General features: G+C 39.5%; 1 protein-coding gene and 1 pseudogene across 2 annotated transcripts in view; both read right to left on the bottom strand.

Moving 5' to 3' along the window:
- LOC309856875 (neuronal membrane glycoprotein M6-b-like) overlaps positions 1-23,175 on the bottom strand; it is a 197,948-nt gene that overhangs the window by 72,367 nt on the left and 102,406 nt on the right. The window lies entirely within an intron of this gene.
- On the bottom strand, positions 16,282-17,093 carry LOC309856915 (mediator of RNA polymerase II transcription subunit 7 pseudogene; annotated as a pseudogene). The gene has a single exon. The product of its transcript is annotated as a mediator of RNA polymerase II transcription subunit 7 pseudogene (transcript).

Genomic DNA, 23,175 nt, shown 5'->3' with positions numbered 1-23,175 from the left:
ATGGTTGTTTAGAAGGAAATGGCTTGGGACAAAACCTGAATGTAAAGGAAAGTTGTAGAAGGTTTGTGAAGGGAAATCTTCAGAAAAGGAATTTTAGCTATAGTCAAGAATGGATTAAGATTGAAATGAATGGGTTTTAAAGGTACGTTGGTACAAGACTGAAATTGTCTCTGTTCAAAAGGACAATGTTTTCTTAGATCAATTGATCTGCTGTTAAGAAAATGTAAATGGTTTTCTCTTTGCCTGCCCAGAAAAACGAGTTTCTATGTTCAGTTTTATCAGGTGTTTAACATCCCTAATTATATTTAGGCATGTGCTTTAAAACTTTCTAAAATTTTAGCAAATGTTGACAGGATTTAAATTGTAAATCTCTTTAACTCAGGCTTTTCCTTGGTATGTGAAGTTGCTCATGAAGTACTACTGAACCAATGATAAACCTTGGGTTACATTTGGGAAAATGCTGTAACTATTCAAGAGATTCTACGCACTTCCTAAAGTTTTAACATTTTGAGAGATCACCGCTTGATACTGTAATTATGGAAATGTTATGTATCACAGAAATAACCTGATTTCCTTGCAGCTAAATTGTAAACTCCCGTGTCTCTTTAGCTCTAACCATATCCATTCTGAGTTGTTGTCATTTATAATTGTTTTAATTCTCTGGTAAAATGAGTATTATCTTCAAGGAGATTCCTATAAAGGACTTTCAGGACAAATACAGATATTTGATATGCTTGAAAATCCTAAAACTGAAATGGGTAAGAATTTCCAGAACTGACTAAAGCCGCATTCGCTAGAATTAGTAACATGGGACTAAATGAACTCTTAATGTTTTGTCTTACTTTAAACATTGCTGGTTCTCTCTACTGTTTGCTCTTACAGACTAGGGATACTCCCTCCTAGTTATCTGTAACTTATAGAGATGTAAAAGTGCTCATTTGTAAAAGTGCTCAAAGCATTCAAATTTTCTCTCTATCTGAACCCTCTGAAACCAAAAGGTCTCAGTAAGTATTCTTTCTTCCATGGAAATCAGTCATTTGCATAAGTTCAATAAGAATCTGTTCTCCTTGTTAACAGGAAAGAATTGGAAACACGGGTTATTTTACCAAGGCTTTGACTGGGATGTCATATTTGAAAAGACTCAGATATGACCAGACAGCTTTAAGGAACTAAGGTTGACTTTATGAAACCTGGAGCCATAAAGCCCCTTGGGACTGTTGTCCTGATACCTTGCTTACAGAGTTCCCAGCAGCCTCACCAGGTGAGTAAAGAATGTCACTCCTTGGTAGGTGTGGAGACTCAGAAGAGGAACTCGCCCAAATCGACAGGTATTGCAGGCATGCCTCATGGCAAGTACAGGGCTTGGCTTCTGGCCCGGAGAGGCTACTAAAAGTTCAACCTAGAGATTCCTTATACAAAGTTCCAGCAAAGCAGATTCTAAAAGATCTATTGATCACTGTCACTGTTCTTGCTGAGCTTATGTAAATAATTAGGCCAAGTTTGTTAAAACTGGACTTGTTTCACAAGTGAATTAGTCCTGATTTGGCTATCTCTGGAAATGAGGGTTATTTTAGAGAGAAAAATTGTTTTAGTAACCCACCTTTATGGATGTTAAATTCTAGATTTGATTGTCTTTAAATGTTTGTTTAAGCTAAACAATTTGAGGTAAACTTCAGAGAAGTTACACAATAGCTCATTTAGATGATCTTCTTGCTTTTTTATTTTGTGGGGATATTAGCAGACCCCACAGCACATGATTAAACAACTGGAATAATAAAATTGCCTAAAAGCCAACCTATCGCACTCCATAGGATTAACTATGGACTTGTGGAGATAATGGATGACCCCACTTTCTTTATGATTGGATTGAATGATCCATGGGGGACTCCCCTTATCTCTTGACAAGTTTTCTCACTTGCCAGTGATCCTCTGTAATCAAGATATTGTTAAGGCTGTACCACTCAAAGGTCTTCTCATTGATTTCATCCCTTAGTCATATTTATCCTAGAGGCCACCTCTGTTGAGGTGCAATTGCAAACAGATGCTTTAGCTAAGCATAGAACAGCCCTCATAAAAGGAGCCTCAAAGCTCACTATGGAACAGTCCCTGACTGTAATAACATCAGGTCCAGATTTGTCTTAGAAGCCAAAGGCCACCAATGGATAATGGAGGCCAACTAATTAAATACTGGGCTACACTAACAGATATGCCAGAAATAATACTTAAAACTTGTCAAACTTTAAGCCTAGTTACCTGTATGCCTGAACCTGACCACTGTACTTCTTTCTCTATAGAGCAAAAAAGGTTATTGATCTTGCTTACTCTATCTGGCCAGATTTAAGATGCCCCTGTTAAAAATATGAATGACAGTTGGTTTTCTGATGACAGTAGTTTTCATAGAAAAAAATAAGAAAAGCTAGGTGTGCCATAGTGCTCACTAGCACTTTGCAATTGCCAAAGTCTAAGAATTAACATTTATACTGACTCCAAATATGCTTTCCTGGTACTACATGCCCATGGAGCTATTTGGAAGGAAAGGGGATTGCTATCAAGCCATAACTCCCCAATCAAATATGTGCCTAAGTTACAAAACCCTCCTTATCGCTATACTGAAGATGGAATATATCAGATCCGGGATACATATTTGTGGTTCACACCCATGATTGGACAGCTCAGTTAAAAGGCAGTTTTATGCTGGGAACAAAAGAATCATACGAGTAATACTTGGGCAAATAACACACAGTATCGAGGATGGCTATCATTAGAAATGTGTTCCCAAATAATAGTACTCCAGGCTACTGACTGGTTTGCTACTGACTGGGCAAGGTGACCTGGCATTAGATGGCCAGGCCCAAACGGAACCCACTGGATATGTGGAACCAACCTGTGGCCCTGGCTTCCTCCAGGGTGGATAGGTCGCTGTACTTTAGGATTTGCCTGGATCCATGGCACATTACTAAAACCATTACAACTCCAGCTAATCTCCCCAACTTGAAACAAAGATGGACACAATCTGTTTTTAAATGGTATGATCACTTAGCATCCATTTTTGTTCCATCTGCGGGACTAGAGGATGTCATGTGGCATGTAGAAGCCCTTAATAAATATACTACAAAGGCACTCAATGATCCACTAAATGGCATCTCCCTCCTTAATACCAAAGTCTCACAAATACGCAAGGCAGTCCTACAAAATAGGATGGCCTTAGAAGTCCTGACAGCAGCCCAGGGTGGCACACATGCAATATCAAGACAGAATGTTGCGTGTACATCCCCGACTATCGCAAAAATGTCACAGGAATAATAAAGGATATGAACACCCAGATTAAGATCCTACAAGATCCCTCTCTCTCTCTCAGTAAATGGTTAAGTTTCTAATTGGAAGGAGGACTATGGCCAAATCTCCTTTTCGGGCTTCTTATTCTTATCGCCTTATTAATCTTAATATGTTGCTTTGTTCCATGTTTCTCTACTTGGTGCCGAGACTCCATTGCTACAATGACTACACCACAGCAGACGATCCTCTTCACTGTCAGCGCTGGATTCAGCAGCCTCCACCTTTCCTAACTCCCCTATACGTTCCTACCCTGATCAATATTGACCCGAGCAGGTACGGACAGCTCTACGCCCCTATTCAGCACGAAGAAGTTACAGAAGATGAGACCTTCCACCTTCAACCACCTTAAAGATTTAAGGGTCAAAATTGTTCAGGGGGGAATGATGAGGGAGCAGGAGGCTGGATGAGGACAAAGCAAGAGCTGGCGCCTTGCACCCCTCTTCACCCGCTCCCCTCCATATGTGTAGCATTTCTCAGGCACCCCTGATCGCCATAAAATGATAAATAGTTAACTTGCAGGGATTGCAATCCTGCAGAACAGGAATCTCCCTTGCTCTACAAGATGTCCTAGAGACCTGAACAGGGAGGTTACCTTATCAATGGCACAAATTTCCAGAGGCGAATAACTCTTGGTTCCTGAAGCCCTAATGTCCCCCTCCCACCATAAACTGGAGGAGACTGGGGTAGAAAGGAATGTAAATGATAGCCAGATCATAATGCCCCACCAAGAATCCCCCATTATCTTGATGTTAGTGCTTGACCTAAAGACTACATTGATCAAGCCATAAGGGCAAAGACCCCCCTGGCACCTTGTAGGCCCTCCCTAACATGTGAGAACTGTTGAAACCTCCCATCCCTTCACCACCTCCCCCCAACCATGGGGCATATAACATGCCCACCTTCACAACCCGGAGCAGCAGCTCTTCCTGCCCACGGGTCCTGTCCCTGTGCTTTAATAAACCACCATTTTGCACCAATGACGTCTTAAGAATTCTTTCTTTAGTCGTCGGCTCTGAACCTCCTCACCCCACCGAACCTGACTTAGGTTCTGGGACTTCATCAGTAGCACTACCTAAACAGACGTTTAGCACTACCTAAACAACTTTGCTTTGAAGCAAAGTTGGTTATTTGTATGTCCTTAATTAGATTATAATGAAAATGAAAATACAACTTGTGAAAGAAGATATTTAAGTAATGTGAGCTCCTCTAACATAACAATAATGTGGTCTGCTTTTTGCAGTTCCTTCCTTCGAACCATCTCTGTTGAGGTAATGTGCATTAGATCTCCAGATAGCTTATTTTACATGACAAGTCTTTTCTTCAGTTTTCTTTCTAAAACTTTTCTCCAATTTTCTCTTGCTTAATTCCCTTTGTTGTTCTTGATCTTTTTCTGTAGAGATAGCACCTATTAGACTTAATGACTTCTTTGACTGGTTTCCACATTATTCACTCCACCAGCACAATCAGAAAGACTTTGTAAACAGTCAAATTTATTATGGTTTGAAAAAAACACCTAAACAGACATATTAGCTTATACATATGTTTCATTCCAAATGAAAAAGAGAATTGTATGGTTATCCATGGCTTTGTTTCCTTGGTTAATTTCTTTGAGCTTCATTTTTTTTTTTAAGATTTTATTTATTCATTTGACACAGAGAGAGATCACAAGTAGGCAGAGAGGCAGGCAGAGAGAGGGAAGCAGGCTCCCTGCTGAGCAGAGAGCCTGATGTGGGTCTCAATCCCAGAACCCTGAGATCATGACCTGAGGCTTTAACCCACTGAGCCACCCAGGAGGCCCCGAGCTTCACTTTTTTTAAGGTAGGAAATCTTTTTCTGCATAGGTCATTCAAGATAAGATGATAAAAGGAATATATAAATTTAAAAAAAAAGTTCCTAGATTTAAAACTGGAGTGGTAGTTTCAGTTTAAGATTGTGGGAGTGAAAACTACAAAAGGAGTGTGAAATAATGAAAAATACATGTATTGGTCTTTACCGGTGGTTTTTGGCATAGACCTCCTAAAACCTTGCAATTTCTTAAGTGATACCACTAAGACCATTTTTCCCCCTAATATTTGGTCTTAGTTCCTGGTTCCTGACACCCACTTTCCAAATTCTTTGGGATTTCCAGAGTAAAAACTATATCTTTTGTTCTAGTGAGGTGGGGGGCAGATTCTGGGGGCACCAAAAAGACCAAGCCATGATTAACCTCGCACACATATTTATGCTCTCTCCAGAAAAGGACTTAATGGGGTTCATGGGGTTAATGACATACCTCCATGAGGAAGCCTCCATAAAATCAAATAATTTGGGTTTGGGAGCACTTCCAGTTTGAAGAACACATGAAAGTGTGGGGAGAGTGGTGTAATGTAGAGGGCATGGAAGCTCTATGCACCTTCCCACATACCTTGCCTACACATCTCTTCTATGTGGATGTTCCCGTATGTCTTTTTATAATAAACTGTGTTAGAAGATTATCTAAGACATAGTATCAATTATAAGAGTTTATGAGAGTACAATTTATTTGAATTGGGCAGTGTAAAACTGGAAGTAGTAGTCAGGAGCTCAAGGAAAGACTTTTATTTATTTTAAAAATATTTATTTATTTGACAGAGAACAAAAGTAGGCAGAGGCAGGCAGAGAGAGAGGAGAGTGCAGGCTCCCCGATGTGGGCTCAATCCCAGGACCCTGGGATCATGTCCTGAGCAGAAGGCAGAGGCTTTAACCCACTGAGCCAACCAGGCACCACAAGGAAAGACTTTTATAGAGAAAAACACTTTTATAAAGAAAAAAGACTTTGATAGTGGTTAGAAGCAAAGCAAGACTACAGTTTTAAAATAATTACTACATTTATAATTGCCCATTTTGTAACTATAATTACTAATTATTTTATAATTACAGTTATTATTACAAATTACTGATTGATAGTGTAAGGGGTTGGTTTATTTGGAAAAGTCTACTACTATATGATTGACTTCCTTTAGTCTTTTTTTTTTAAGATATTTATTTATTTATTTATAAATAAATAGAGACACAGTGAGAGAGGGAACACAAGCACTGGAGTGGGAGATGGAGAAGGGGCTTCCCACTGAGCAGGGAGCCGATGCAGGGGGCTCTATCCCAGGACTCTGGGATCATGACCTGAGCCGCAGCAGGCAGATGCTTAATGAGTGAGCCACCAGGCACCCCTCTTTTAGTCTTTAATTTCATAACCTGGAGGCATTAAGAGGGTTAGGGGTTTTGGTTTTCTTATGTAGGTGGCTAAGGCATTAGAGACAAGTTAGTATAATAGCCTCCTTGTTTAATGGAATTAACATCCCATAATCTAGTATGCAATCTTGTTTATTGGTTTCCTGAGTTCTGGGAGCATCTCTAAGAAATTAATTGAACCCAGGGAAGAAGGTTTATAGTTGGTTGGTAAGAAACACTTGAGACAACCTGAGTGTGTAATTGGAATCTAAAATAAGAGGAAAGTCATGTGGGACTGACAACTTAATGTTTGGCATCTGATGCTGTCTTCAGGTGTATCGTGTCAGAGCTGAGTTAAATTGTAGAACACCCAGCTATTGTTGCAGAATTCCCAGGTATGAGAAAAACCCCATATATCTGGTGTAACAAGTATTGACTATGTGAGTAAAGAAGAAACACAGAAATGTTTTTCTTTACAAGGAGTTATGGAAGATTTGAGAGAGGGAGTTTATAAATCCAGTCCACTTATAATTTGGCAGTTTATTATAGGAATGTAGCAGTTTTTTAATGCTTGTGAATTTCCTTTTGTGGTCAGTAGTACTTATTCTGAAAGTATTTTTCTTACTAGATTTACCAGTGAGAAATCAAATTTTTGTTCCTTGTCACACATTTTGGTAAACCTCAAAAAATAGAGTCAAAACTGATGTAATAGATAAAGAGAACTGTAAGTAGAAAAGGTGCAATATACTATAATTCTTTTTTTTTTTAAGATTTTATTTATTTGACAGAGAGAAAGATATCACAAGTAGGCAGAGAAAGGGGGAAGCAGGCTCCCTGCTGAGTAGAGAGCCTGATGTGGGGCTTGATCCCAGAACCCTGGGAACATGACCTGCACCAAAGGCAAAGGCTTTAACACACTGAGCCAGCCAGGCACCCCAATATAATACAATTCTTAATCAGAGAAAAGGAGAAAGTTATTCTTTGGTCTCAGTATGGCACTTAATAGTTGTCTCATTATGTGCAAAGCACTGTAAAAGATGTTTCAGAACAAAAAGGGACAGATTTTTTTTTTGGAAAATGATAGAATGGGAGAATTATGAACTTACCTTGTTCCATGCACACATGAAGGCAACAGCTGCATCTGTGTGACTAACTCTTAAACACAACCTAAAGAAAGGCAGAACAGATCATTTACAGCTAATTAGAGAAAGGAGACTGCATTTAAAAGAGTAGGGGGGGCAGAGACCTGGTTGAGAACCATACCCCAGGTGAACTAACCACAAATGGGAAGAAGGGAGAGGAGAGGCTCAGACTCCAAACCAGGGACCCCCAACACTGAGAGCTTGACTGGGAAGCCATATAACTGGCTTAAAAATTAATAGGGCTTAACGTAGAGAGCTTGATAAATCAGTGAGCTTAACTCCAGGAGAGCCAGAAAGTGATAAGAAATAAATTTCTTGCTTTTATAGAGACAGCAATTTAAGTAACTTAAGGGTTTCAGGAGCTTTCGTTTGGAAGAAAACCCCTGGTGGGTAACATTTCTCTTTTATTCTATCAGCCAAGAAGGCTGTACCTAAAGGGGCTAGAAAAATAATAGCAAACAAATTCCAATGTCAGTAGAAGGAAAGAAATAATAAATGTCAGAGTGGAAATAAAGGAAATAGAGATTAAAAAAAAAAAATAGAAGGGGGCACCTGGTTGGTCAAGCAGTTGGTCAAGCAGCCAACTCTTGTGGTAGGCTCAGGTCATGAACTCAGGGTGGTGAGATGAAGCCCTGAGTAAGGCTCCACACAATGGAAGTCTGCTTGAGATTCTCTCTTCCTTTCCTTCTGACTATCTTCCTGCTTGTGTGCCTCTCTAAATAAATAAATAAATCTTTAAAAAAATAGAAAAGATCAGTGAAACTGAGAACTGGTTCTCTGAAAAACAAACAAAATTAATAAACCTTTTAGTCAGGCTCATCAAGCAAAAAGGAGAAAGGATTCAAGTAATTAGAAATGGAGGAGGAAAAAAAAGAAAAAACAAACCTGATACCACAGAAATACAAAGAATTTTTAAATTTTTATTTATTTATTTATTTTTTAGAGAGATTGTATGTGAGTGGTGTTGGGAAGATGGGTGGAGGGAGAGAGACCTATTTATAAAAAGAATGAAATCATCAGTGACAACATGGATGGTATTATGCTACATGGAATAAGCCAGATCTAGAAATGGAAATTCCATAGGATTTCCCTTATATGTGGAATGTCAAGCATAAATGAACAAAAAGCAAACAGACTCTTAACCACAGAGTATTGGGAGTTTTGAAAGGGAGATACATGAGAGGACAAGCAAAATAAATGAAAAAAGATTAAGAAGTATAAACTTTTAGTTATGACACAAATAAGTCCTGGTGATGAAAAGTACAGCATAGTGACTATAGTCAATAATGCCATAAATAACACTGTGTGGTGACAGATGGTGAGTACCATGGCAAACCTTGAGTAATGCATAGAATTATGGAACCAATATGCTGTACAACTAAATTTCTGAATAGCAATTGTATATCAATTACATGTCTGTAATTTTAAAAATTATGGAAAAAGGAGGACCCAACCTTCTATTAAGTGACAACACTTGAGAAACAAGTTGAAAAAATGAGTAAAAAACAAAACAGAAAAAAGGATAGATGAATGAACAGTATTAGATATTTTCTGTACCTTTCACAGAGTTAACATAATTAGAAACAGATGCACCACTAACTGTGGTTATAACTTAACTAAATAAGATGTGTAACCGAGGTGGAGATTATGAGTGGAAAAGAGTTTAGGGTGTGAGAGGCCCTATCTTCTTGAATGAGGTGATCTGAAGTAGGCCTTGATGATAGACTTTTTTATAGCTGCTGAGGTAGGGAAGGATCTGACACTCAAGAGTCTCTGAGGCCTGGGCAAAGAAAGGCCTGGGACATAAATGTGACAGGTTTTGGAGTGGTGACTGTAGGGATGTAATTGGCAGGTTTATTTAAGGATAGATAGCTCTTTGTCATGCTTATTCTGTTACTTGACCTATAACCAGGCCTGTAGATCCACTTACAGATCACCTCAATATAGGAAATATTTCATTAAAATGATTTGGGTGAATTTTATGGTTTCTCAATTCAGTGTAACCATTAACAGTCTTGGGCTTGCAATAGAAATCTTATGTGGCTGTTGGGGACAATCTGGGAGTACACCCATAAACTTTAGATTTTTTTAATACCATCTTTGAGTAGGTAGTGTCAGATTCATTTGAATTCTTGGACACTATTAGTATCAGAGAATTGTCTGGTATTTTGTGTGGGAGAACCCCTGCTCCATTTTGGAATTGGGCCCTATGTTGAAATTTTCTAAGATGGTCCTGACTTGCAGTATCTTTCAATTTTGAAGAGAAAGGATAAAGGTGGGATAGGATAAGAAACCATTGATCCCTGAGTGGCTACCTAGTCAGCTATCATATGAAATAGCAGTTGTTCTGTAGTTAACTAAAGCTTAAAGTTACCAATGGACTTTAGAATTGGTGGTAGACCTGAATCTTGAGGGGTTGGTTAATTGTAATTATATGGAAATGCAAAATAAGAACCTAGGTACATACAGAATAACCTGGGTACTATTACCTGAAAAGCCAAAGTAAAGATAAAATAGTAAGTTGGGCCTTGACTTTGGGCATTAGTCTCAGGGCCACCTAGAAAGGAAAAAAATGTACAGGGGTACAGAAAATACATTTTGGACCTCTGGTTACCAAGAAAGTAGTTAATGTAGAGAGAGGGCAAAACAAATATTGTGTGAAGGAACTGGCACATTTTGTGGATCAGTATTAATTAGCTTCTTGAATAACTTTAGTAAAATGGACTGTGAGAGTAACCAGCTTGGGAGTAAACCAGTAAGTAAACCAGAGAGTAAACCAGTCTTTGGTTTTCAGTGATGCAGAGTAGAACAGTGTGTTTGAATTAATGCAAGACTGGCAGCTTCCTGTTGAACAACCATAGGTAGCTGTGTGTGATACAGAACCCCAGGTTATTCCCAAGGAAGCAGCCAGTGTGGTGGATTAAATAAATGCCACTGTCATGTGATTTTATCCTGAGAATGGAGACTCCTCAACTGCCCTTGTCAATTCCAGATGGGACACCCCAGATGAAGCAGTTGATGTGATTTATATGCAAGCCATGTGGGATTGGCTTTAAAAACTAGGATATTCAGGAGCTGAATATGTACATTACCCAGGTTACCCTCAGTGCTGTGAGTAAAGGGTCTCCTTATTGTATGGGCACTGCATGTAACCTTAACTGCTGTAAGATCAAATGACAGTTTGAGAGACCTTACCAGATTTCCTATCTCCCAGTTTTCTCATACAGGTTTTATTGATAGCAAGAATATTAAAATAACTAAGAAAATGGGGAGGGACAAAGGATAGAGAGTTCAGGGCCTTGGCCTAACAGAGTGGAAGTCTTAAGATGGTTATTAAGAAATAGGATGAGTGAAGTGGGCACATTAATGGAGTTGATACAAAGGCAAAGTACCAGAGATTTTTGTGAACCGATAGGATCACTGTTAGTCAAAAAATATTAAAGGGCAAAAACAAGTCTGCTGTATTTACTCCAGTTTAGAGAAGGAATTTAAAAAGCCATAAGGCAAGCATTACAATGAAACACCTGACCATGATCTTCTAGGGTGATGCCTAGGAAGATTAATCAAGGTAAAGATGGGTGTAGAGGGCAGGGTCTGCTGATGCTACCCCATGGTGGGGGCTCAAGATCATTTGCCTGTGTGTGGGTAAGATGGGCAGAAGGAGAAGAATAAACTTTTCTGGACTCCTTACTAATACAGCAATCCAGTGCACTACGATTCCAAAACCAGTTGGTGTAGCTTTGATTGTGGGTTTAGGTTTGATTAGGAGGTATGGAAATGCAGTGGTGAATGGGATTCATGTGAGAGGTTTGGGATATTTGGATAGATTTTGTGTGTTGGTTGCCTTTCTATTTTTTGAGATGGATATTATTTCTGTTTGTGGATTGCTTTGTCTACCTCATATCATGAAGTAGAAGGCATGTAGGCATACCTTTAGATCATTTTTATTTGAGCATGTTCACTGAGAACTAACAGAACCTTCTGAGTCTACATAGTGAGTAACTTAAAGCAGTATAGAATACTTGGTGTAAAAAACAGATGACTACTTTAATTCTGGACATGCCTGTTGATGGAATGCTGGTGCCAGTGAATTTGCTTTACAGTAGCCTTGTGTGTCCTGTTTAAAAGGTCGGGCATTTAAAGTTGTACTGCCTATAGCTTCAGCAGTTCCAGACATGGTTTCAGACATACAAAAGTCACAGCAGGATAAAGAAGGCTGGTGGTATTCAGCGATTGCCCTTGCTCTACCTCAGTCTTGGAAAAGACCCAGCTACACTTTAACTTCACATTGAAAGGATCTCAATTTATAATAACTGTGTTGCTACAAAGTTATCTAAACTCATTATTTATTCTGGTCAGTTAGGTAGGAAAGATTTGGTCTTTATGCAGGTTTCAAGTGTAATGATTATAACAGTACTACTAATTTTAATGTGTTGGTAATACATATGACTATCTGGGGCCACTTAATAAGTCCAGCAAAGGCCCAAGTATGTTGCAAGACACTGAAATTCTTAGGAATGGGCACAGTCCACTCAGGGTATTTCACAACTTACTGAAAATAAAGTGGTGTAATGGGGCACCCCTAAAACCAAAGAAGAGGCCCTGCAATTGGTTGGTTTATTTGGATTTTGGAGACTGCATATTCCACTTCTGGGAATATTGGTAGGTTCTGTCTGTAAGATTACCCTAATGAAAACTAAAAGAGCTATATACTCTATCTTCTTGCCACAGTATATATATATATATACCACTTCTCCACATTCTCTGTAAAATATTTCTTGTTGTCTGTTTTTCAGCATCCTAGTGGGGATGAAATGGTATTTCACTGACTTTGATTTACTTTTTTGTGAGAAGTATGTTCACATCTTCCACACACCTATTGGCCACTTATATATCTTGTTGGAAAAAAAAAAATAGTCTTTGCTCATTAAATAATTCTTTTGTTGAGATACAAGTCCCTTATCAGGTATAGGACTTTCAAATATTTTCTGCCATTTTGTGGTTGTCTCTTCGTTTTCTTGGTAGCATGCATTGAAGCAAAAATTTTAATTTTGACAAAGTCCAATTTATTTTTCTTTTGTTGTTTATACTCTTTGTTGTCAGATCAAGTTACATTTTCAATTTGATATGAATTACAGAAAAATTTAGGAAGGAATTTTTTTGAGATTTAGTGGATACTACTATGTGAAAAAATAAAATAAAGTCATTTCTACTCTCTTTTAATTACAGAATTTATTTTATTTGGGCTTTAAGTGATACTGATGCTTAAAAATACATTTGATATATTAAAAAAATCAACATTGAAGCTGATACTGATTATTCTAGGTTCTTCCCTAAATTGTAAGATGTATAATTTTATATTCTACATGATTTCAATTATTTTATTTTTTAAAAATAAGTTTGTTTTAGTAGTTCTCTATTTTTGTGTCTCTTCAAGTAGTGTCAGAGCATTCCTCAGTTAGCACTTAGATTGTTCCGTTTGAACCACTACAAGTATGCTTGCAAAATCTCATTATCTTTGCTTTTTGGAAGTTGGTAGCTTTTAGGATATATATGATATGTTATGTATATAGTGTGTGTGTGTCTGTATATGTATATATTATGATATATATATCTATACACTTAAGTGTGATGTATAGAGTCTGGGTGTGTGTATCAGCCTGGGCAAAGGCCTGGGAGACAAATGTGATAGGTTTTAGTGAATGGTGAGTTGTAATAATAGATGTAATTGGCAGGTTTAGTTAAGGATGGATAGCTCTTTGTCATGCTTACTTTGTCACTTGACGTATAAAAGGCCTGTACATCCACTTCCATATAGTCAAAAACTGTGCCTATCATTATCACATACTACAGTATAATACTGAAATTATTGTGCCTACTTACATGAAAATTGAAACTCTATACATCACACTTAAGTGTGAAAAGGATTTATATCCTTCATAAAAGAGGACCAATGAAGACATTGTCAGAGAATAAACATTGAGAAAAATCTGTTGCTACTAGATCTACTTTGCAAAAAATGTTAAAAGAAGTTCTTTAGAAAGAACGAATGTGATATAATTCAGAAGCTTGGATGTGAAGAAAGGAGTGTTAGAGAAGGAATAAATGAAGGTAAAACAAGATCTTTGATCTTTCTTAAACTTAGTGGTTCTAACAGAATTCAGAAGGAATTAGGTGGAATTCTCTGTTGTAAGGTAAGTAGCTTACCTGTGAAGCAGTAAATTACGATGTTATATAAAAATAGAGTTACAGGGGCACCTGGGTGGCTCAGTGGGTTAAAGCCTCTGCCTTCGGCTCAGGTTATGATCTCAGGGACCTGGGATCGAGCCCTGCATCAGGCTCTGCTCAGCATGGAGCCTGCTTTTCCATCTGTCTCTGCCTGCCTCTCTGCCTACCTGAGATCTCTCTCTCCATCTGTCAAATAAATGAATAAAAATAAAATCTTAAAAAAAAAATAAAGTCAATGTGTGGATCAGTCAGTGAAGCTTCTGCCTTCGGCTTCAGGTCATGATCTCAGGGTCCTGGAATTGAGCCCTGCATCCAGCTCTCTGCTCAGCAGGGAGCCTGCTTCTCCCCTGACCCCCGCCTGCCTCTGTGCCTACTTATGATCTCTCTCTGTCAAATAAATAAAATCTTAAAAAAAAAAAAAGGATAAGGGGGTCATTGCTCTAAGACATAGTAGTCCTTAATAAACATGTGTTCATCTTACAAAGCCTGGAGATGCATGAGGCAAAAAAGTATGCATAAGAAATAGATTAATCCATTGTTTTAGATGGTGACTTTAGTCCTTTCTGGCAGTAATTGACAGATCTAGTTGCACAAGTTTGAACTATTTGTCAACTTGATGTAACTGACAATATCTTATCCAAGAGCAGCAGCAGAATACATATTCTCAAGTTCACATGGAATGTTTACAAAAATAGATCAAATTATGGGCCCTAATATAGACTTCCCTAAAAATTTTTTAAGGAATAGAAATTATACAAAGCATATCCCAACAACACAGCAGATTTAAACTAGAAATCAGTAACAGAATTGGAAAATTCCAGTAAAGTTGGAGCTCAGATACACAAGTCTAGATAACTGATGGGTCAGAGAAGTCTCATGTGAAGGAAAGAAAAACATTTAGAACTAAATGAAAATGAAAAGACAGCTTACCAGATTTTGTGGATATAGTGAAAACAGTGCTTATGGGAGAATTTATCACACTGAATATATATATTAGAAAAAGATGTGAAATCAGCAAACCAACCCTCATTTGGAAAAGAAGAGAAAATTAAATCAGAAGAAAGAATTAATAAAAACTGAAGTGGAAAATAACAGCACTGAAAATAAACAGCACTATAAAATAACAGCACTGAAATTCTCAATAGAGAATATCAGTTATACCAAAAATGGGTGTCTTGGGGCACGTGGGTGGCTCAGTGGGTTAAGCCGCTGCCTTCGGTTCAGGTCATGATCTCAGGGTCCTGGGATCAAGCCCCGCATTGGGCTGTCTACTCAGCATGGAGCCTGCTTCCTCCTCTCTCTCTGCCTGTCTCTCTGCCTGCTTGTCATCTCTCTCTCTGTCAAATAAATAAATAAAATCTTTAAAAACAAACAAACAAACAAACAAACAAACAAACAAAAAAACCAAAAATGGGTGTCTTAAAAATACCCATGAAATTGAAAACTCTAGCCCAGTGAATCAAGGAAAAAAGAGGAAAAACACAATTACTAATGTCAGTAATAAAAAAGGGCCATACTACTGTTCCTCTAGATAGTAAAAGGATAATAAAGGAATATTATGAAAAACTCTATAGAGATTTAATAATGTAGGTGAAATGGACCAATTCCTTGAAAGACAGTATATTAGATCTCATAGGAGGAATAGATAATCTGAATAGTTCTGTATCCAATAAACTGATCAATAATTAATTACCTTCCAAAATACAAAGCATCAGACCCAGTTGAGTTCCCTGGTAGTTCCCTACCAAATATATATATATTTTTTTTAACAAAAAGTAATCAAAAGATTTATTATCTGAGTGACTGGAAAAAAGTTAATAGACCTACTCAGGGTAGGAACAAGAAGCTGAGATAATCTATTTACAGAAGCAGTCAAGAGGAAAAATAAAATTGCTGTTTTATAACTCTATGGGGTTCCTCTCTTTTAACATGTTATACTATATTTTTAGAGATCAAGTAAGTTTTTAAGAAAAGTAAATCTGAAGATTTTATAATTTCACATTTATACAGCTCGATATCCTTTATTTATCTATCATTCTTAAAGCAACTGACAAATCTAGTTTTCAAAGATGAAAGCTTGCTATTACTGAGATCTTCAATGTTTTCTGCAACTCCAAATCCAGGAACGTTTCACACAATCCCAGAACTTTCCTTTTTAAGGTGATTACTCTTAATGTATACATATATAATCATTTGCCTATGCTTGCCACTTACAGACAGTAACGCCTCCTAAATGATGAAGCAGGAGTCAAGCCATTCACATGACTTCTAGTTATATCTCTTTTAAGACTCTCCAAAAGCAAAATAACGAATATATGACATTTACTGAAAAGAAAAGGAGAAAAGCAAAAAAAAATATATATATATATATATATATATATATATATATATATATATATATATATATATATATATATCCTTCATGGTCTTTCATTCATTTCATCAATTAGGACACACAGGGCAGCATCTTTTTCTATAATCTGGTCTCTCCTATGACCTGAATTTTCTCTTTGCTGTTCATTCTGTCCAGTACAATTGTTGCTATCATCAGCATCCATTGGTTCAGTTTTTACTCTCATCCCCGCTTCTGAATGAGGCAGATCATCAGGCAAAGATGCCAGGCAATTCTGAATCATCTCAATGACTCGCTCCAGATGCTTCTGAAACCGCTCAGCTGTTTCAAGGCGTTGACGTTTCTGCACCTCCATCATGACTCTCAATGTCTCTCTTGCTTGGTGGGGTCGGTATTCATTTATGAGATGATGCACATGTACAAAAAGCAGCTTAAGATCTTCCAGTTTCTCTTCTCGTTTTATACTCCCAGGGCTCCTTATCAAGATATCTAAGAGATCTAAGAAATTAATAAGAATAGACATATTGAGTTTTCTCAGTTCCTTCTTATGATCAAATTGCATAGGATGAAGCCGTTCAATGCCCTGGCTTTGTAAAGGGCGGATGATAAGATCATCACATTGGAACTGATTGCCAAACATCATATAACTGTCTTTTATTGGAGGTGGAGGCTTGGGAGCTAGGCCTTCCTGAATATTTTCATCTGTATATTCCTTGATGTACTGCATTGGAGGTGGTGGAAGAGCACTCACTTGTTGCGGCTCACCCATAGCGGAAGAACAAGAACCTCAGCTCAGGGTTTACACTGGAGCCGCCTTCACCTCCGCAACCGAAATCCGACTTCCGGCCGCCTCCTACAGGAAGAACCCTACCAAATATTTAATGTAGAAATTATACCCATGCTCTACAATCTCTTCTAGAAAATAGAATTAATATTTCTTAACTCTTTCTTTAAGGCCAACACTACTCTAATATCACATGAAGTCACAAGAAAACTGCAGATCAGTATATATATATTACGCAGATGTGAAAGAGCCCGAGAGCTTTCCTTTCGTGATTTTAGGCAACAAGATCGACGTAAGCGAACGTCAAGTGTCTACAGAAGAAGCCCAGGCCTGGTGCAGGGACAACGGTGACTATCCTTACTTTGAAACAATCGCAAAAGATGCCACAAATGTCCCAGCGGCCTTTGAGGAAGCGGTTCGAAGAGTGCTTGCTACTGAGGATAGGTCAGACCACCTGATCCAGACAAACATGGTCAGTCTGCACCGAAAGCCCAAGCCTAGCTCGTCTTGCTGTTGACCTTTTAGAGAGGTTGCCTGTGTGATCTAACCAACTCACACACATACACAGAAAAACGCAGGGTGGAGAAGAGAATTAGCATTTGCAGCAATGGATCATCTACTCATAAAATTAAACTAACCATATTGCTGTTTGTTAGTGGGTGGGAGAAGGGACACATCCACTCATGGAAGAATCAATTTACTTAGTAATGGCACCGTACATTTATAAATTGTAATGGTGGTATGTTAATGTTTAATTTAAATATGTACGTTTACAGAGCTAATAATGAGATGGCCAATACTTTAATTATAATTAAAATAAAACCATATTATTCTTGAAATTATAGCTGCACTACTTTTCTCTTTATAAATTGGAAAACTATATATTTTGGTTTCCCCACTATCCAAAAGTAGAGTGTTCCTCTAAAATCTTTCATAAGCCAAGATGGTATAGTGCAAAGAAGCAATTATCAATTTATCTGGAAAACATTTTTTTAAAAGATTTATTTATTTATTTTACAGACAGAGATCACAAGTAGACAGAGAGGCATGCAGAGAGAGAGGAAGTGAAGCGGGCTCCCTGCCAAGCAGAGAGCCCAGTGGGGGACTTTATCCCAAGACCCTGACCAAGACCTAAGCCAAAGGCAGAGGCTTAACCCACTGAGCCACTGAGGTGCCCCAAACTTTTTTTTCTTTTTTTTTTTTTTTTAAGGATTTTATGTGTTTATTTGTCAGAGAGAGAGAGAGAGAGACTGAACAAGTAGGAAGTGAGGCAGACAGAATAGCAGGCTCCCCGCAGAGCAAGGAGTCAGATGCAGTACTTGATCACAGAATTCTGGGATCATGACCTGAGTTGAAGGCAGACACTCAACTGACAGCCACCCAGGTGCCCCTATGTCGCTCTCGCCAGCAAGAACGACTCGGAGACTCACGTAACAAAGAACCTTTTTCTTTAATCGCTTTTTCTTCCTCCCCCTTTACCCTGGGCGCATGCGTTTTTATACAGGCAGTGTTACCCAATCACAATGCAGTGCTCATGCACCTCCTGCGTGAGTGGACCTAAATGAACAGCCAATCATATTCAGTCCCTTACAGCTCTTAAAGTAGGCCTCCTGTACTGGCTCCCGACATCTCCCCCTTTTTTATTTATTTATAATGGCTGAGATCGTGCCTGTCTTAGGTTGCCAATCCTCAGCACACATGCTTACCCGTCATCGGGTACTCTCCCTGGTGGAAGAGCCCCTGTCTTAGGTTGCTATGGTGTGGGATCAGTCTTACCCGTCTTTGACTACTGATCTAGCATACTTAGCCATATCTGGGGGGAGGTACCAGCCTCAAGAGCCATCATGGCTTGAACCATGAGGTGTTATTGTCGTTGATTGCGACGGACACGGCCACACACCCAACGTAACATTAGTATGTTAGCTGTGATTAAGAGTACAGCCATGGCACCAAGTCCGGCCCACTATTTGAGGAACGAAACAAATTGCTGTAACATTTTTTTTTCCATTCACTAACAGGTGCAATAGTTACTTTGGTAGAATTTATGGATATAATTTGAGCTCGTAATTGCCTAGTTAAATTTTGAAATTGACGGTTCCAGGTACCATTAAGCATATTTCCTAACTGTCTAGAGAGGTTAGCTGCTAAGGATAAGTTGTTATGAGCTATAGGGGTGATAAAAAGTCCGGCCATATCATGTATGCATCCTATCAACACAATTGACTCTAGGATATCAAGTTGTTCCTGTACAAGATCAACCCTTTGATTTACAATAAGGATCCCAGCATGCAAATGTCCGTTAATTTGTTCTTGCGTAGCCAATGCTTCAGCGACCATTCCTGTGATGTTGTTGAGCGCAGCTGCTGTCTGTACCGAGGTTGTCAACGCTACCGCGGCAGCAGTAGCAGCGGCAGCAGATGTTGCAATAGCCGCAACGATGGCTGCTGTTATCCCAAAATCTCTTTTATGCGTAGCAACACAGGCAAGTTATCGGAGTTCACTTGCACCGGCATAGGGATGTATGTCGGTATCTTGGCTATTACTGCTGAGTCTCCCACCGTGGCGTTCCAACATTCTGATAGCAGACAATTCTGGGACTCACAAGAGAGACTAGATGACGTCATCCACAGGATCCATGGGCTCCATGGCCACCAATCTCGTGAGCCTCTCTGGCACCCAGATGGGTGATGGCGCGTCCTGTGGGAAAACACAAAGAGATCCTCGGTGCCATCGAAGCACCGGGTCTGGGCCTTTCCATAGGCCTGTAAGTATATCTTTCCATTTTACCATTGCTTGCGTATGCTTTTGTTGCCCCCAGTGTCGCTCTGCTGCAGAGGGACCATCTTGATCTAGCGTTAATAAATTTAAAATAAAATTTACAAGGTTTGTGAGGTCATTAGGTGTTGAGTAGCTCTCCCCTATTCCCCCCTTTTTTATTTTTTGTAGGGTAGTTTTCCATGTTAGGTGTGCTCATTCTACAATTCCTTGACCTAGAGGATTATATGGTATGCCAGTGCTGTGTTGGATATTATAGCATGCTAGAAAATTTTTAAAGGTATTTGAGGTATAGGCCGGGGCATTATCTGTTTTCAGACTTTTAGGTATTCCCCAGCACGCAAAGCTGCGTAGGCAGTGGCTCATTACATTTTTTACATTTTCACCCCTTAAAGGGGTAGCCATGATGATTCCGGAGCAAGTATCGATGGTAAGGTGTAAGTATTGCTGTTGACCAAACGAGGACACATGAGTTACATCCATTTGCCAAAGATGGTTGGGCATAAACCCTAAAGGGTTTACAGCCAAGGAAGGCATCGGAAGATGAACACAACAGTTGCCACAGCTTTTTACAATGTCACGGGCCTCTGCTCTTGATATATTGAATCTTGTTTTTAGCGTTAATGAATTCACATGCCATTTCCTGTGATAATCTTTTGCTTCTTCTATTGCTCCACAGAATTCAAACCTTGCATTATTATCAGCTATTCTATTTCCAGATGCTACTGGTCCAGGTAGCTCAGAATGAGCCCTTACATGCCCAATATAAAAGGGGGCTGGCCTTGCCAGCACCGTTTCTTGGAGGTTTTTTAGTAGGGAGGCGATAGGTGATTGGCTTGCTGAAAAAATTGCTGTCTCTATCTGCCTAATGGCTAGTACTGCATACTTATTATCTGAATATATATTGATGTGTTGATTGTGAAACCTTTTAGAACCAGCATAATGATTAATAGTTCTGTTCGCTGTGCCGATTCACCTGGTACTACCGCTGTTATGACTTTTCCCTCAACCACATAAGCGCCTGTTCCTTTCTTACTGGCATCAGTGAATATAGTGATGGCATTGTCCAAGGGCTCTGATTTGCAAATTTTTGGCCAGATAAGATGTGTATCTTTACAGAACTCAATCAATGGATGTGATGGATAATGATTGTCAAACGGTATGGGATAGGATGTCACCAGGATGGATCACTCATCTATAGTGTTCACAAGGGTGGATAGCTGGCTCTTGTCATAAGGGACTATGAATGAGTCAGGTAGCTTCCCGAGAACTCATATGCCAGTCTTGATAACTGCCTGCCGTTATTGCCACAGCAACGGGATAAGGGGTGATGATTCGGGCAAGACTATTATGTAAATACACCCACTGAAGAGGCCCACCTTGCCATAGTACTCCTGTGGGCGAACCTGGGGATGGTACAACAACTGCATAAATTGGTTTGTCTAGATCGCACCTATCTGCTGTAGTCGAAGCCAATCTTTCCTCAACTAATTGTAGTGCCTTTATAGCCTCGGGCGTGAACGCCCGTGGAGAGTCTAATTTGGAGTCTCCTGGCAAAATATCAAATAATGGTTTTAATTCTGCATTTGTCAGTTTTAGATAGGGACGAATCCAATTGATATCCCCTAGGAGTTTTTGGAAATCATTTAAGGTCTTTAAATGATCTCTGCGAATTTGAACCTTTTGAGGCTTTACTGTGGAGTCAGTGAGTTGTAGGCCCAGATAGTCCTTTAAATTTGCTGTTTGTATTTTCTCAGGAGCAACAATTAGCCCCCACATCGCTAACTGTTGCTGCAGAAAGGTGAATGCTGAGGTGAGAACCGATGTATTGCTATGACAGATTAGAATATCATCCATATAATGGTAGCAGCAAACATCTGAGAACTTATTCCGTACTGGCAAAAGAGCCTTGCCCACATAGAGCTGACACATAGTGGGACTATTAGCCATACCCTGAGGGAGCACTGTCCATTCATACCGTTGGTCAGGCTCGGAATGATTAACAGCTGGCAAGGTAAAAGCAAACCTCTTCATGTCATCTGGATGGATCGGGATAGAGAAAAAGCAATCTTTAATATCTATAACAATAGAAGGCCAATCTCTGGGCAGGGCAGTAACAACGGGGAGGCCTAGCTGAACAGACCCCATTATTTGCATCTGATCATTTATCTGTCTCAGATCATGTAATAATCTCCATTTGCCTGACTTTTTCTTTACCACAAATATAGGGGTGTTCCATGGGGATCTTGATTCACGTAAATGCCCTGCCTCTCTAACTAATTGTCTAGCAGCCCTCAGTTTTTCTGTAGTTAACGGCCACGGAGGCACCCACCGTGGAGTACTTTCCTTCCAATCTATTTTTATTGCCTCAGTGGCTGCTGGGAAAAACCCTGACCTCCCATGGGTGTTGGGTTAGGGGTCCCTTGTCCCTTGGGCCTGAGACCTCGGCCTAGAACATATCCCATGGCTTTCATCATGTTTCTTGCATTTTCACTATAATGATTCTCAGTAGTTAATACTATATTCATTTGCTCTAACACATCTCATCCCCAAAGGATTATAGGGAGAGAACAAACATATGGCTGAAAGACTCCTTTATGACCCTCATCATCTTCCCAATCTAAAGATGCTGCGCTGACATCTGGGCTGTGAGCAATTCCTAGTCCTCTTAATGTTTGATTGGCCTTGACAAGGGGCCATTGCTTTGGCCAATCAGCTAAATTTATAATACTTTTGTCTGCCCCTGTATCTAACAGCCTCCAGAAGGATTTTCCTCTTATTTTTAAGACTGTCATGGGCCTGTTGCTCATATCCATAGTCAGACACATCAAATCATTTCCTGTTGATCCAAGCCCTCCATCTCGCAACCTTCCTGTAGACTTATATCTGTCATGATGGCTGGACAGGATTAAGAGTTGAGCAATCCTATCCCCAGGGTTGATAATGGTGATGCCTCTTGGAGAGGAAACTAAAATTTTTACTTCCCCTGAAAAATCTGGGTCAATAACCCCTGGGTGAATAACGAGACCTCTAAGTGGTGGAACTTCTACCCAGAAGTAATCCCACAGTGCCCTCTGGTGGGCCCCCATGGAAATCCGAGGGCACCGCCTGCACACACATTTCAGGGGTTAAGACCATTCAGGTGGTGGCACGCAGGTCAAGTCCTGCTGAGCCTGTGGTGGCTCTTCTGGGTCCGTAGGGGGAAACATCTGTCTCGCCTTCTGCGGCAGCGCCATGACCACCCCGTACATTTGGTTCGGGCCCCGGGGGGAAAGGCCCTGCTTCCCGTTTTTTGAACTCCCCCAATTATTTGGTGGCAGCTGATTTCCGTCCATAGCAGTGACTGAGCGACAATCGCTAGCCCAGTGATT

Source organism: Mustela nivalis (genome assembly GCF_964662115.1).
Source record: "Mustela nivalis genome assembly, chromosome: Y".
NCBI lineage: Eukaryota > Metazoa > Chordata > Mammalia > Carnivora > Mustelidae > Mustela > Mustela nivalis.
The sequence above is the reverse complement of the archived record's forward strand: the minus strand, read 5'-3'. Positions and strand labels throughout refer to the sequence as shown.